The sequence below is a fragment of the Nilaparvata lugens genome, chromosome 11 (genome assembly GCF_014356525.2).
Source record: "Nilaparvata lugens isolate BPH chromosome 11, ASM1435652v1, whole genome shotgun sequence".
NCBI classification, from domain to species: Eukaryota; Metazoa; Arthropoda; class Insecta; order Hemiptera; family Delphacidae; genus Nilaparvata; species Nilaparvata lugens.
In genome coordinates, this window is record NC_052514.1 from 21736055 (window position 1) to 21750749 (window position 14695).

Here is a 14695-nt window from a genome sequence, read left to right on the forward strand (position 1 = left end):
TCTGCGGACGAGCCGCGACCGCAACATTGTAGTCACGGTGACTCAGCCTGCTCACCAACCTCTTCTTAGTCCAGTTCGGGCCGACACTCCACTGCCATCGTCCTCTACAGTCGCTGATACCCCTATGAGGTCCCGGAGGTCCCCACGGAGGATGAGACACCCTACTCGAGGGAGGAGGCGGGGGCTTCTCAATCTCACCCGCATACGGGACCTCTGAGGAGGCTGTCCGCCCCGCGACCCCTCCTTCTGCCGTAACGACAACTGCGACCCCGACTGCCCCTACCCCCGTGGGGTACGAGAAAGAGGACTCCTGAGGCTTGGGGAGCAGCCTCCACCGGCCCCGCGAACTTCCAGGGGGTCCCAACTGTTCCCGGTTATCAGCAGCCAGCCATCGTCACCTCCCCGTCCCGCCGCTGCCGTCCACCCAGCCGAATCCGAGGTCTTCGAACTCTCCTCGGAGGAAGAAGAGGAAGACTCATCATTGCCGCCGGCAGTTCGCCGTCTACCACCACCGACTGCGGACGAGGCCTCGCCCTAATCACCATTGGGGATCGGCCTACGGTGAGGAAGGTTACCCACCAATCCTTCCGCCCCGGAAGGCGCCCTCGCGCCGGCCGTCCGAGGATCCGAGTGCGCCTCCCGGACGGTCAACGGGCCTGGGTCAAGCCGTAGGTGAGTAGTCACGGACCGTAGGCAGTGTGAAAACACGGCCATGCAGGGCGAAAGCCCAGCACATGCAGTGCGCAAGCACGACGAAGCAAGGCAGTGTGAAAACACGGCCATGCAGGGCGAAAGCCCGGCCCGCAGGGCGAAAGCCCGGCAAAGGTAGTGCGCGAGCTTGACCAAGGCAGTGTGGGAACACAGCAGCCAGATTGCGAGCTCGTCCGAACGTCGTGCGCAAGCATGACACATCGGTCAGTGAGTGTCTGGATTGTCATTACGCGGACGCACACCTTCGCGGTGTGGGAACACCGCGGCAGTGTGAAAACACGGCACGCAGTGCGCAAGCACGGCCCGCAGGGCGAAAGCCCGGCGATTTGTTTCTGTGTTTGTGTGTTTCTGTGTTTTTTGTGTTTCTGTGTTTTTTGTTTTCTGTGTTTTTTGTGTGTTTGGTGTACCCTGTGTTGTCCCTCCTGGCAGTGCGAGAGCACGGCGCTCTTACCTGCAGTGCGACAGCACGGCGTCCTTCTGCAGTGTGAAAACACGGCGACTCGGCAGTGCGAAAGCACGGCGTCCATTTATGTACAGTGCGAAGCACGACACTTCCCGGCAGTGTCCTGCAAGTGTGACACGGCGCTCCCCGGCGTGCGAAAGCACGGCGCTCTCACCTGCAGTGCGGAAGCACGGCGTCCTGGGCAGTGCGGAAGCACGGCGACTCGGCAGTGCGAAAGCACCGCGTCCTTATTTTGCAGTGCGAGAGCACGGCGACTCTTTGCAGTGCGGAAGCACGGCGTTTCCCTTGCAATGCTACTTAGGTTCTCAGAACCTGTCTGAGGTGTGTTCACCTCGTTTTTTTTTTTTGTGTGTTACCCCCCTTCCTGGCAGTGCGAGAGCACGGCGCTCTCATCTGCAGTGCGGAAGCACGGCGTCCTCGCAGTGTGGAAACACGGCAACTCTGCAGTGCGGGAGCACGGCGTCCTTTTCACGATGCGAAAGCATGGTGTTCCTGGCAGTGCGGAAGCACGGCGCCCCGGGCAGTGCGAGAGCACTGCATTCCTTTGCAGTGCGAAAGCACCGCATCCTTATTTTGCAGTGCGAAGCACGGCGTTTCTTGCAGTGCGAAAGCACGGCGTCCCCCATCGCAGTGCGGAAGCACGGCGGCCTCTTGCAGTGTGCAAACACGGCGTCCCCCATTGCAGTGTGGAAGCACGGCGGTCCTTTGCAGTGCGAAAGCACGGCGTTTCTTGCAGTGCGAAAGCACGGCGTCCCCCATCGCAGTGCGGAAGCACGGCGGCCTCTGCAGTGTGCAAACACGGCGTCCCCCATTGCAGTGCGGAAGCACGGCGGTCCTTTGCAGTGCGAAAGCACGGCGTTTTTGCAGTGCGAAAGCACGGCGTCCCCCATCGCAGTGCGGAAGAACGGCGGCCTCTTGCAGTGTGCAAACACGGCGTCCCCCATTGCAGTGTGGAAGCACGGCGGTCCTTTGCAGTGCGAAAGCACGGCGTTTCTTGCAGTGCGAAAGCACGGCGTCCCCCATCGCAGTGCGGAAGCACGGCGGCCTCTTGCAGTGTGCAAACACGGCGTCCCCCATTGCAGTGCGGAAGCACGGCGGTCCTTTGCAGTGCGAAAGCACGGCGTTTCTTGCAGTGCGAAAGCGATTAGCCTCTCACACAGTGAACTCCACTGCTCTACACTCGTTTGGGGCGAGTATTAAACGACACTTAACCTGTTTGGACGACGGGTTGCCAGTTTCGACCAACGACAACACGTCAGGTTTGGTCGAAACCTGACTCCCCATTGGTAGGCCACCAGGGGGCATCGAGGCGAGATAGGACATCCAGGAAGGTCAGGAAAAGCCTTTCCCGCAACTCCGCGGACGATCCGGACCCCAGGAGGACAGAGTGCCCGGCCAGTAGGACTTAGGAAAGTCCAGAGTGCTGGCCACCGCAGCGCGCTGGTCCAGTGCGGGATCGCAAGAGGACGTCTAGGAAGGCCAGGAAAAGCCTTCCCCGCAAACTCCGCGGACGATCCGGATCCAGGAGGACAGCTAGTGCCCGGCCAGTAGGACTTAGGAAAGTCCAGGGTGCTGGCCGCCGCAGCGTGCGGTCCAGTGCGGGATCGCAAGAGGACGTCTAGGAAGGCCAGGAAAAGCCTTCCCGCAACTCCGCGGACGATCCGGACCCCAGGAGGACAGCTAGTGCCCGGCCAGTAGGACTTAGGAGAGTCCAGAGTACTGGCCGCCGCAACGTGCTGGTCCAGTGCGGGATCGCAAGAGGACGTCTAGAAGGCCAGGAAAAGCCTTTCCCGCAACTCCGCGGACGATCCGGACCCCAGGAGGACAGCTAGTGCCCGGCCAGTAGGACTTAGGAAAGTCCAGAGTGCTGGCCGCCGCAGCGCGCCAATGGTCCAGTGCGGGATCGCAAGAGGACGTCTAGGAAGGCCAGGAAAAGCCTTTCCCGCAACTCCGCGGACGATCCGGACCCCAGAGGGACAGCTAGTGCCCGGCCAGTAGGACTTAGGAAAGTCCAGAGTGCTGGCCGCCGCAGCGCGCGCTGGTCCAGTGCGGGATCGCAAGAGGACGTCTAGGAAGGCCAGGAAAAGCCTTTCCGCAACTCCGCGGACGATCCGGACCCCAGGAGGACAGCTAGTGCCCCGCCAGTAGGACTTAGGAAAGTCAGGGTGCTGGCCGCCGCAGCGTGCTGGTCCCGTGCGGGATCGCAAGAGGACGTCTAGGAAGGCCAGGAAAAGCCTTTCCCGCAACTCCGCGGACGATCCGGACCCCAGGAGGACAGCTAGTGCCCGGCCAGTAGGACTTAGGAGAGTCCAGAGTACTGGCCGCCGCAGCGTGCTGGTCCAGTGCGGGATCGCAAGAGGAGTCCTAGGAAGGCCAGGAAAAGCCTTTCCCGCAACTCCGCGGACGATCCGCCCCAGGAGGACAGCTAGTGCCCGGCCAGTAGGACTTAGGAAAGTCCAGAGTGCTGGCCGCCGCAGCGCGCTGGTCCAGTGCGGGATCGCAAGAGGACGTCTAGGAAGGCCAGGAAAAGCCTTTCCCGCAACTCCGCGGACGATCCGGACCCCAGGAGGACAGCTAGTGCCCGGCCAGTAGGACTTAGGAAAGTCCACAGGTGCTGGCCGCCGCAGCGTGCTGGTCCAGTGCGGGATCGCAAGAGACGTCTAGGAAGGCCAGGAAAAGCCTTTCCCGCAACTCTGCGGACGATCCGGACCCCAGGAGGACAGCTAGTGCCCGGCCATAGGACACTTAGGAAAGTCCAGGGTGCTGGCCGCCGCAGCGTGCTGGTCCAGTGCGGGATCGCAAGAGGACGTCTAGGAAGCCAGGAAAAGCCTTTCCCGCAACTCCGCGGACGATCCGGACCCCAGGAGGACAGCTAGTGCCCGGCCAGTAGGACTTAGGAGAGTCCAGAGTACTGGCCGCCGCAGCGTGCTGGTCCAGTGCGGGATCGCAAGAGGACGTCTAGGAAGGCCAGGAAAAGCCTTTCCCGCAACTCCGCGGACGATCCGGACCCCAGGAGGACAGCTAGTGCCCGGCCAGTAGGACTTAGGAAGTCTAGAGTGCTGGCCGCCGCAGCACGCTGGTCCAGTGCGGGATCGCAAGAGGACGTCTAGGAAGGCTAGGAAAAGCCCTTCCCGCAACTCCGCGGCCGATCCGGACCCCGGGAGGACAGCTAGTGCCCGGCCAGAAGGACTTAGGAAAGTCTAGAGTGCTGGCCGCCGCAGCGCACCGGTCCAGTGCGGGATCACAAGAGGACCTCTGGGAAGGCCAGGGAAAGCCTTTACCAGACCCCGCAACAACCCGGACCCCGGGAAGACACCCGGTTCCCGAGGACTAGGACTCAGTCCCGACACGAAGCCCTTTTCTCACGACTAACACTGCAAGGTTCCTGTTCCCTCTTCTTTCCGCGACCAAACCTGTTTGGCAGTGCGAAAGCACGGCCCCTCTTTCCTAAAAGAGGGAAACATTCCTCCAAAGCACATCAAAGCCTGTTTCAACCCAACCCGAGCGAGGGTGGTTGACGGACGCCCCACCAAGACTCCCGTCCCCTGCCGCGGCCCTCCCCAGTCGCCGACTGAGTCTAGCCGGCCCAGAGCGACACTGGGAACTCTGATAGAAACAGGTGTGGGCAAAAATCTACTCAGAACCTTTACATACAAATTTTTCTCTACAACTGCAGTATTGGACTCCAATAAAATAAAGATTTTTTAAAAATAATTTTTCCAATTAATTTGTTAAATCGATTTAATAATAATAATAATAATAATAATAATAATAATAATAATAATAATAATAATAATAATAATAATAATAATAATAGATGATTCAATTCAATATTCTATCTAATCATGATAATTTATTTTATAATGATATATTATTAGAATAAGATAAACAATATTAGTATTACCTGAAAAAAAAACTGGCAGGACAAGAATTGAACCTGGGTCCCGCAGTGTGACAGACCATAGTCTAACCGACTCGACCACCATGTGCTCGTAACAATTGATGCGAAAAAGTATGGAAATGAATTGCTGTATCTTCAAAGACACATCCTTTCTGGATTGAGGTTAGTTCGCGGTTTTTAAATATTAAAAAAAACCAGAGGTTTTAACAAAATCGTTACACATACGTCTCTGCGCCTTGTTTCAAAGAACTTGCATACCAAATTTCATCCAAATTGGAACAATAACTGCGACTGTAACTGCGGTTCAAAACAAACAGACGAAAGCCGATCGAGTCGAAACTAAGACCTCAGCTTCGCTTCTGTCAATAAGAGGGTACTAGAATTTGAATGAGTGGTGGCAATTCTCACTTTTATTTTTCTATCAATTTGATGCCATTCTGATGCAGTTGTCCAAATGTCCATCAGTCAGTCTGTCTGTTTCTATATAATTTTTTTATGAATTTCGTACTTGAAAAAGATGCTTCACACAAATAAGTAGAGCTTTCACTCTCTATGCAACTTGAATAATATTTGGATATTTTTCTTCGGGGACTTGAGGCCAAATATTTCCAGTTGCAAAAGTGATCTGAGAGACACATCATTTTGAAAATCCACAAATTTTTTCAACGAAGCCTGGTCTCCACCAAAATGTATTACAACACAAGCTGCAAAATCTTCTGCATAGATCTCTACAAAAGAGAGTTGATGAATTGTACCATATTCGTGCTTTTAAAATCTTGAAATCGTTGATCAAACTGTTGTCTCAAGTCTGAAAGAATTGTAATGTATTCTTCGTTATTGATGCAGTGATGTGGAGGATTTTTCTCGTCATTGATTTACTTCAGACTGGGGAAGTGTATATATTAAAGCTAACGACATTCTTTTGCACGAGCATTTCTGTGAGCTACCAAAATCTACCCCACGAACTACCGGTAGCTCGCAATCGACTGTTTGGCGACCACTGATTTAAACATTTAAAAATTTAAACATTTAAACATTTAAACATTTGAACATTTAAACATTTAACATTTGAACATTTAAACATTTAAAAATTTAAACATTTAAACATTTAAACATTTAACATTTAACATTTAAACATTAAACATTTAACATTTGAACATTTAAACATTTGCATTTGAACATTTGAACATTTAAACATTTAAACATTGAACATTTAAACATTCAAACATTTGAACATTTAAACATTAAACATTTGAACTTTAAACATATAAACATTTAAACCTTAAAACATTTAAACATTAAACATTTAAACATTTAAACATTTGAACATTTAAACATTGAACATTTAAACCTTGAAACATTTGAACATTTAAACATTTAAACATTTAAACATTAACATTTAAACATTAAACATTTAAACATTTAACATTTAAACATTAAACATTAAACATTTAAACATTTAAACATTTAAAAATTTAAACATTTAACATTTAAACATTTAAACATTTAACACATTAAAAAAATTAAAATTTAAACATTTTAACATTTGAACATTTGAACATTTAAACATTTGAACATTTGAACATTTAAACATTTAAACATTTGAACATTTAAACATTCAAACATTTAAACATTTAAACATTTAAACATTTAAACATTCAAACATTTAAACATTTGAACATTGGAACATTTAAACATTTAAACATTTGAACATTTGAACATTCAAACATTAAACATTTAAACATTTAAACATTTAAACATTTGAACATTTGAACATTTGAACATTTAAACATTTAAACATTTAAACATTCAAACATTTGCACTTAAAACATTTAAACATTTAAACATTTAAACATTTAAACATTTAAACATTTAAACATTTAAACATTTAAACATTTAACATTTAAACATTTAAAATTTAAACATTTAAACATTTAAACATTTAAACATTTGAACATTTAAACATTTGAACATTTGAACATTTGAACATTTAACATTTAAACATTTGAACATTTCAACATTCAAACATTTGAACATTTAAACATTTAAACATTTGAACATTTAAACATATAAACATTTAAACCTTAAAACATTGAACATTTAAACATTTAAACATTTAAACATTTGAACATTTAAACATTTGAACATTTAAACCTTGAAACATTTGAACATTTAACACATTTAAACATTTAACATTTAACATTTAACATTTAAACATTTAACCATTTAAACATTTAAACATTTAAACATTTAAACATTAAACATTAAACATTTAAACATTTAAACATTTAAACATTTAAACATTAAACATTTAAACAATTAAACATTTAAACAATTAAACATTTAAACATTTAAACATTTGAACATTTGAACATTTAAACATTTGAACATTTGAACATTTAAACATTTAAACTTTAAACATTTAAACATTCATACATTTAAACATTTAACATTTAAACATTTAAACATTCAAACATTTAAACATTGAACATTTGAACATTTAAACATTTAAACATTGAACATTTAAACATTCAAACATTAAACATTAAACATTAAACATTTAAACATTTGAACATTTAAACATTAAAACATTTGAACATTTAAACCTTTAAACATTTAAAAACATTCAAACATTTAAACATTTGAACATTTAACATTTAAACATTTAAACATTTAAACATTTAACCATTTAAACATTTAAACATTCAAACATTTAAACCTTTAAACATTTAACCATTTAAACATTTAAACATTTAAACATTTAAACATTCAAACATTTAACATTTGAACATTTAAACATTTAAATTTTGAACATTTAAACATTCAAACATTTAAACATTTAAACATTTAAACATTTAAACATTTAAACATTTAAACATTTAAACATTTAAACATTTAAACATTTGAACATTTAAACATTTGAACATTTGAACATTTAAACCTTTAAACATTTGAACCTTTAAACATTTGAACATTTGAACATTTAAACATTTAAACATTTGAACATTTAAACATTTAAACATTAAAACATTTATACATTTAAACATTTAAACATTTAAAAATTTAAACATTTGAACATTTAAACATTAAACATTTAAACATTTGAACATTTAAACATTTAAACATTTAAACATTTAAACATTTAACATTTAAACATTTAAACATTTAAACATTCAAACATTTAAACATTAAACATTTAAACATTTAAACATTGAACATTTAAACATTAAACATTTAAACATTAAAACATTTAACATTTAAACATTTAAACATTTCAAAATTCAAACATTTAAACTTTAAACATTTAAACATTTAGACATTTAAACATTTAAACATTTAAACATTCAAACATTAAAACATTTGAACATTTAAACATTTAAACATTTAAACATTCAAACATTTAAACATTTAAACATTAAAACATTTGAACATTCAAACATTTAAAAATTTAAACATTTAAACATTTGAACATTTAAACATTTAAACATTTAAACATTCAAACATTCAAACATTTAAAAATTTAAACATTTAAACATTTAACCATTTAAACATTTAAACATTCAAACATTTAGACATTTAAACATTTAAACATTCAAACATTTAGACATTTAAACATTCAAACATTTAGACATTTAAACATTTAAACATTCAAACATTTAGACATTTAAACATTTAAACATTTAAACATCCAAACATTTAAACATTTAAACATTTAAACATTCAAACATTTAAACAAACATTTAAACATTTAAACATTTAAACATTTCAACATTTAAACATTCAAACATTTAAACATTAAACATTTAAATATTCAAACATTTAAGCATTGATTGATTGATTGATTGATTTAGTACTTTATTTATGTAGATTACAATATATACTGGCTTATACACTTATATACAATAGCTTACAATACAGCAAAATTATAGATGAATTACATAATATAGACTAAGAAAATAATTATTGAACTGTTTATGATATGAAAAAGCAATTTGTAATATAATAACTATAGATAATAATCATATTGTTATGCATCTACATAAATTGGCGGAGCTTTGGACATATCAATTTCCATTCTTCGGAAAGAATATTAAAAATATCCTCCCCACTAACTCTCTACCAAAACTTTAATTTCGTTATTTAAACTAAGGATTTATTTATTAATGGAAATATTGTAAAAGTTTTAATCAATATGCATATTAAAGGGAAAAAAAAGAAAATTGATAAAGTAAAATAATTATATAGGTAGATAAGATCAATAATTGATTAATAAGATGAAGTAGGCTGAAAGTAGATCAGGGTTATCAACTTTCAGTAATATACAGCAGTATGCATTGGATAATTGAAATAACATGAGTTTATATTATATATATATATATATATATATATATTATATATATATATATATATATTATCATGTGGAGCTGTATCCAAAATGCCTCACGTTGGGCCGGCAAATCGGTTGGAGCGTTTTTTAACGGCTTCACACATGTAGAGGGAATCTTGTACTGAATCAACGGTGTGAGGTTATAAATTTTGTAACTGCGTGCGTGGACGCTAAGTGTACATCAGACTGATTGATTCACTACAAGATTCAATACAATTGTCGGAATCGCGGGAGGCCTAAACGCTCGCTCACCCTTGATTCTTCTAATGACAGATTGTATAGTGATGAAATTTTTATAAGCAGTGTAGCGATCGCTAAACACTGAAGACGGATACCTTAAAATTATTACCTGTGAAGAATGAGCATACAAAATCATACAGGTCGAGCAAAAATCCCGATGTAGATAATTTACGGGACTGCGTCTCTAATAAGTTCCGAAGGATTAAGATACGGTATTTGAACCAAATATCGTTTGGAATATATTTCGAGAACAGAGTCTTGTCAGGTTTTAAGCTCTATTGTAGGAAATTATAGGATCTCTGGCTGCATCTGCTGTACTGTTGATGTATTCGCTCCTAAGTCGAGGTTGGTAACAGATAAAAGCTGATATATGAGCAGGTAAGGACAAAGAACAAATATCTCGATCTGACCCCACTCACTACATCCACTTAGACCTGTTCCAATATCCAGCTTAATTCAATTATTTCAATGATCGTATTCGATCGGTTCTTGATGAGATAGAACGTATCAGACACAATAATTGACAGGCTTAAGAAATAATCGAACTCAGAAAACGAATTAACAAAATTGAAATATATTATAATAAAATATACGATCTCACAGTGCAGATTCAGAATATAATTTACAAATTGAAAGTGTTTCAACATTGACAAAAATGATTAGCAATTGTCTTGTAATTGCATGATACCATGCATGATCCGACAGAATTTTACAATTGATAAAATTTAACAGTTTTGAAAAAATGGTGAAAAATGAATAAGAAAATGTTTTTTAAAATGTTCGGGGTCGTGGTTCTGGCAGCGGAGGATAGTAATCAACTACAAGTTCTTATAAATTCTATATGAATAAATTCTAGGCTCTTAATAACTAAAAGCGCTTGTCGGCGTGGCCAATAATTTAACGAAGAAAATTTTATATTTTCTATATTATATTATATATATATATATATATTATATATATATTTATCATGTGGAGCTGTATCCAAAATGCCTCACGTTGGGCCGGCAAATCGTGTGGAGCGTTTTTTTAACGGCTTCACACATGTAGAGGGAATCTTGTACTAAATCAACGGTGTTGAGGTTATAAATTTTGTAACTGCGTGCGTGGACGCTAAGTGTACATCAGACTGATTGATTCACTACAAGATTCAATACAATTGTCGGAATCGCGGGAGGCCTAAACGCTCGCTCACCCTTGATTCTTCTAATGACAGATTGTATAGTGATGAAATTTTATAAGCATGTAGCGATCGCTAAACACTGAAGACGGATACCTTAAAATTATTACCTGTGAAGAATGAGCATACAAAATCATACAGGTCGAGCAAAAATCCCGATGTAGATAATTTACGGGACTGCGTCTCTAATAAGTTCCGAAGGATTAAGATACGGTATTTGAACCAAATATCGTTTGGAATATATTTCGAGAACAGAGTCTTGTCAGGTTTTAAGCTCTATTGTAGGAAATTATAGGATCTCTGGCTGCATCTGCTGTACTGTTGATGTATTCGCTCCTAAGTCGAGGTTGGTAACAGATAAAAGCTGATATATGAGCAGGTAAGGACAAAGAACAAATATCTCGATCTGACCCCACTCACTACATCCACTTAGACCTGTTCCAATATCCAGCTTAATTCAATTATTTCAATGATCGTATTCGATCGGTTCTTGATGAGATAGAACGTATCAGACACAATAATTGACAGGCTTAAGAAATAATCGAACTCAGAAAACGAATTAACAAATGAAATATATTATAATAAATATACGATCTCACAGTGCAGATTCAGAATATAATTTACAAATTGAAAGTGTTTCAACATTGACAAAAATGATTAGCAATTGTCTTGTAATTGCATGATACCATGCATGATCCGACAGAATTTTACAATTGATAAAATTTAACAGTTTTGAAAAAATGGTGAAAAATGAATAAAGAAAATGTTTTTTAAAATTGTTCGGGGTTGTGGTTCTGGCAGCGGAGGATAGTTAATCAACTACAAGTTCTTATAAATTCTATATGAATAAATTCTAGGCTCTTAATAACTAAAAGCGCTTGTCGGCGTGGCCAATAATTTAACGAAGAAAATTTTATATTTTTCTGCACTGAAATATTTTCGAAGCGTAGATTGGGGCCCCTTTAAACTTATAACTCACGTGAAATTCCTTGGCGGTCGTGGTTTTCTTCTTTAGATCAAAATCGTTTGGTCTGCAGCAATCCAGGCTTCGGTCTCGGCACATGGGGAATTTTAATTTAAATATCTCCTTCACCAAATTAATTAAGGGATGATTTAACTTTAAACTTTTAATTTATCGATTGATGAAAATAAATTTACAAATAACAAATAGATTAGCCTAAAAATTGGCTCACAAATAAAACATAAAAATCGAACGAAAATTTTACAAATAGGTCTTGGTAACTATAAAGGTCTGAACGGTGAGGATTTCAAAGGGAAGTGAAGTCTTTTTCTCTAAGCTTCTGGCTAGACCTTTCTTCTGAGAATCTCGGTGTAGTAAATTTGCATAAAAATTTGCCATTGGTAGAACGATTGTGACGTAGACATGACGTCAGTGGCAAGCAAGAGAATATAATTCCTTTAATTACGATAATAATTCAATTATATAATTCCTAAAACCACTTAAGCTCCTCGACATAGTTCCTCTTATACAATGTATATGTGCTAGCGTATATGATAAGGCAGGTTTGTTGTCTGATAGTAGATTAACATGTGTTGCTTTCAAACGATCACCTTTTTGGTGCTATTTCTATGCACTATGATTGGCTTAGCTTGCCAAGAGGTCTAATCACCATGTGGTTCAGTTGAAATAATAATTAATAAATTAATATTCTTATACAATTTTTATTATGTCTGAGATTGTTATAATTAATTTCTGCTGTCTTTATCAATAATAAATTTCATGCTATGACCTAGTTAGTTACAATAAGACTTGACATTATAATATAATTTCTCAAATAATAAATAATTTCAACAACAATACAACATTTTATTTTTTATTCGAAATTCTTGGTCCTTTATTGATAGTTTTTATAATTTTTAGAAATGATATTATACCTTGCATGAAACCGGCATGACATTTGACAATACTTTGAATCAGTCAGCTGCGTTCGAGCCGCTTTAAACATCTGATCGGCAGTAAACAAAGTGTAACCTCAAAATTCAATGAGCAATTCATAAATAATTCGTGCTTTATTTGCAGAATGATTATAATTTTATTAAATAATTTTCTAGAAAATATTCAGTACAGAACGGTACTCTTATCTAATATACAGTTACTGATAAGTAAGTTTTATTGCTCGGTCGCTAACTACTCCTTTAGCAAATTCTTTCCTTTTAAGAATGTTAATCACAATTTTTTCTCTCTTCTCATGAGATCTATTTGAAAAATTCATCACAATATATATATATATATATATATATATAATATATATATATATATATATATATATATATATATATATATATACAATTCGTTCTATAACATGGTTTAAAGGTTTATATTGGTGGAATGGGTGAGGGATGGTTGTCATGTGATCGTTCTAGGGCCGGACAGTTTCAGTCATTTGTTCCAAAAGATGTTTTTTTAAAGTCAGGATGAAGCTCGCTCGGCTCTTGATAGACCTGATAGAAACAGGAAGTGTATTCCATGCACGACAGGCACTGACTAAGAAGGATTTTGTGAAAATAGTAGTTCGATGATTGGGTATCCTTAATGTACTTTCTCCGGTTCTAGTATGTGAAGCATCTATCCTCCTACCTTCAGAGACAAATTTGAAATCATCTTTAAAATAGATCGGATTACCGTATTTCAAGATATCTCTAACAAGCTTGACTATTCGAAAAAGCCTCTGATCGGGAAGCTTTAATGTTGAACTAGCAATGTGGGCTGGGGTGATATGATCATGGCATTGGAGAGAGTAGACGAAACGTAGACAATAATTTTGGCAACGCTGTAGTTTATCATTCAGAGTGACTTGCATATCGTTAAGAACAAAATTACAATACATTAAATGTGGGAAGATGAGAGATTGAACCAATAATAATTTAATGTTTCTAGGGAGGATATCGTGCATTTTCTTCAATGCATGCATGGCTGAGAATACCTTTTTACAAGTTTTGTTCACTTGTTCTGACCAGTCAAGAGTATTATTCATAATAATGCCTAAATTCTTAACTGAGCTACAGTAAGGAATGTCATTACCGTCTACACTAATTTTGTGAATCGATTCAAGGTCAATATTGTTTATAAGACGAGAATATCCAATTATAATGGGTTGTGTTTTGATGGGATTAAGCTTAAGGCCATTTTCTTTGTCCATTCCACTATCGAATTGATATCCTGATTCATTATTCCAACTGTTTCATTAATTTTTGTTATGGGACAGCTTAAATAGATTTGAAGGTCGTCTGCATAAGTATGGAAACTGGAGAATTTGATAATGGAAGAAAGGTCATTAGCATACAAAGTGAAGAGGAGAGGGCCTAAAATTGAACCTTGTGGTACTCCATGCATAACGTTTTTCCAAGTTGACTTTTTGTCACCGACAGATACACATTGTTTCCTACCTAATAGATAGGATTTAAACCAAACTAACGAGTTGTGACTGAAACCAAGAATAGCCAACTATTCAGAAGGACTGTATGATCAACGGTATCGAATGCTTTAGAAAATCAAATAGGGTGAGGATGGTGCATTTTCTTTGGTCCATAGCTAACCTTATATCATCAGTGACACGAAGCAGAGCTGTCTCAGTTGAATGAATTTCTAAAGCCTGATTGAAAGTTATGAAGCTTACTATTGTTGTCTAGAAATTTTACAACTTGAGCATGAATGAGTCTTTCTAGCACTTTGGACAATGCAGGTAAAATACTGATTGGTCTAAAATCCTCAACTTTATTGGGTGATGGAACTTTATTTAGAGGGCGAACCAGAGCAAGCTTCCAGTTTTCAGGGAAAATGCTTCTTCAAGTGAC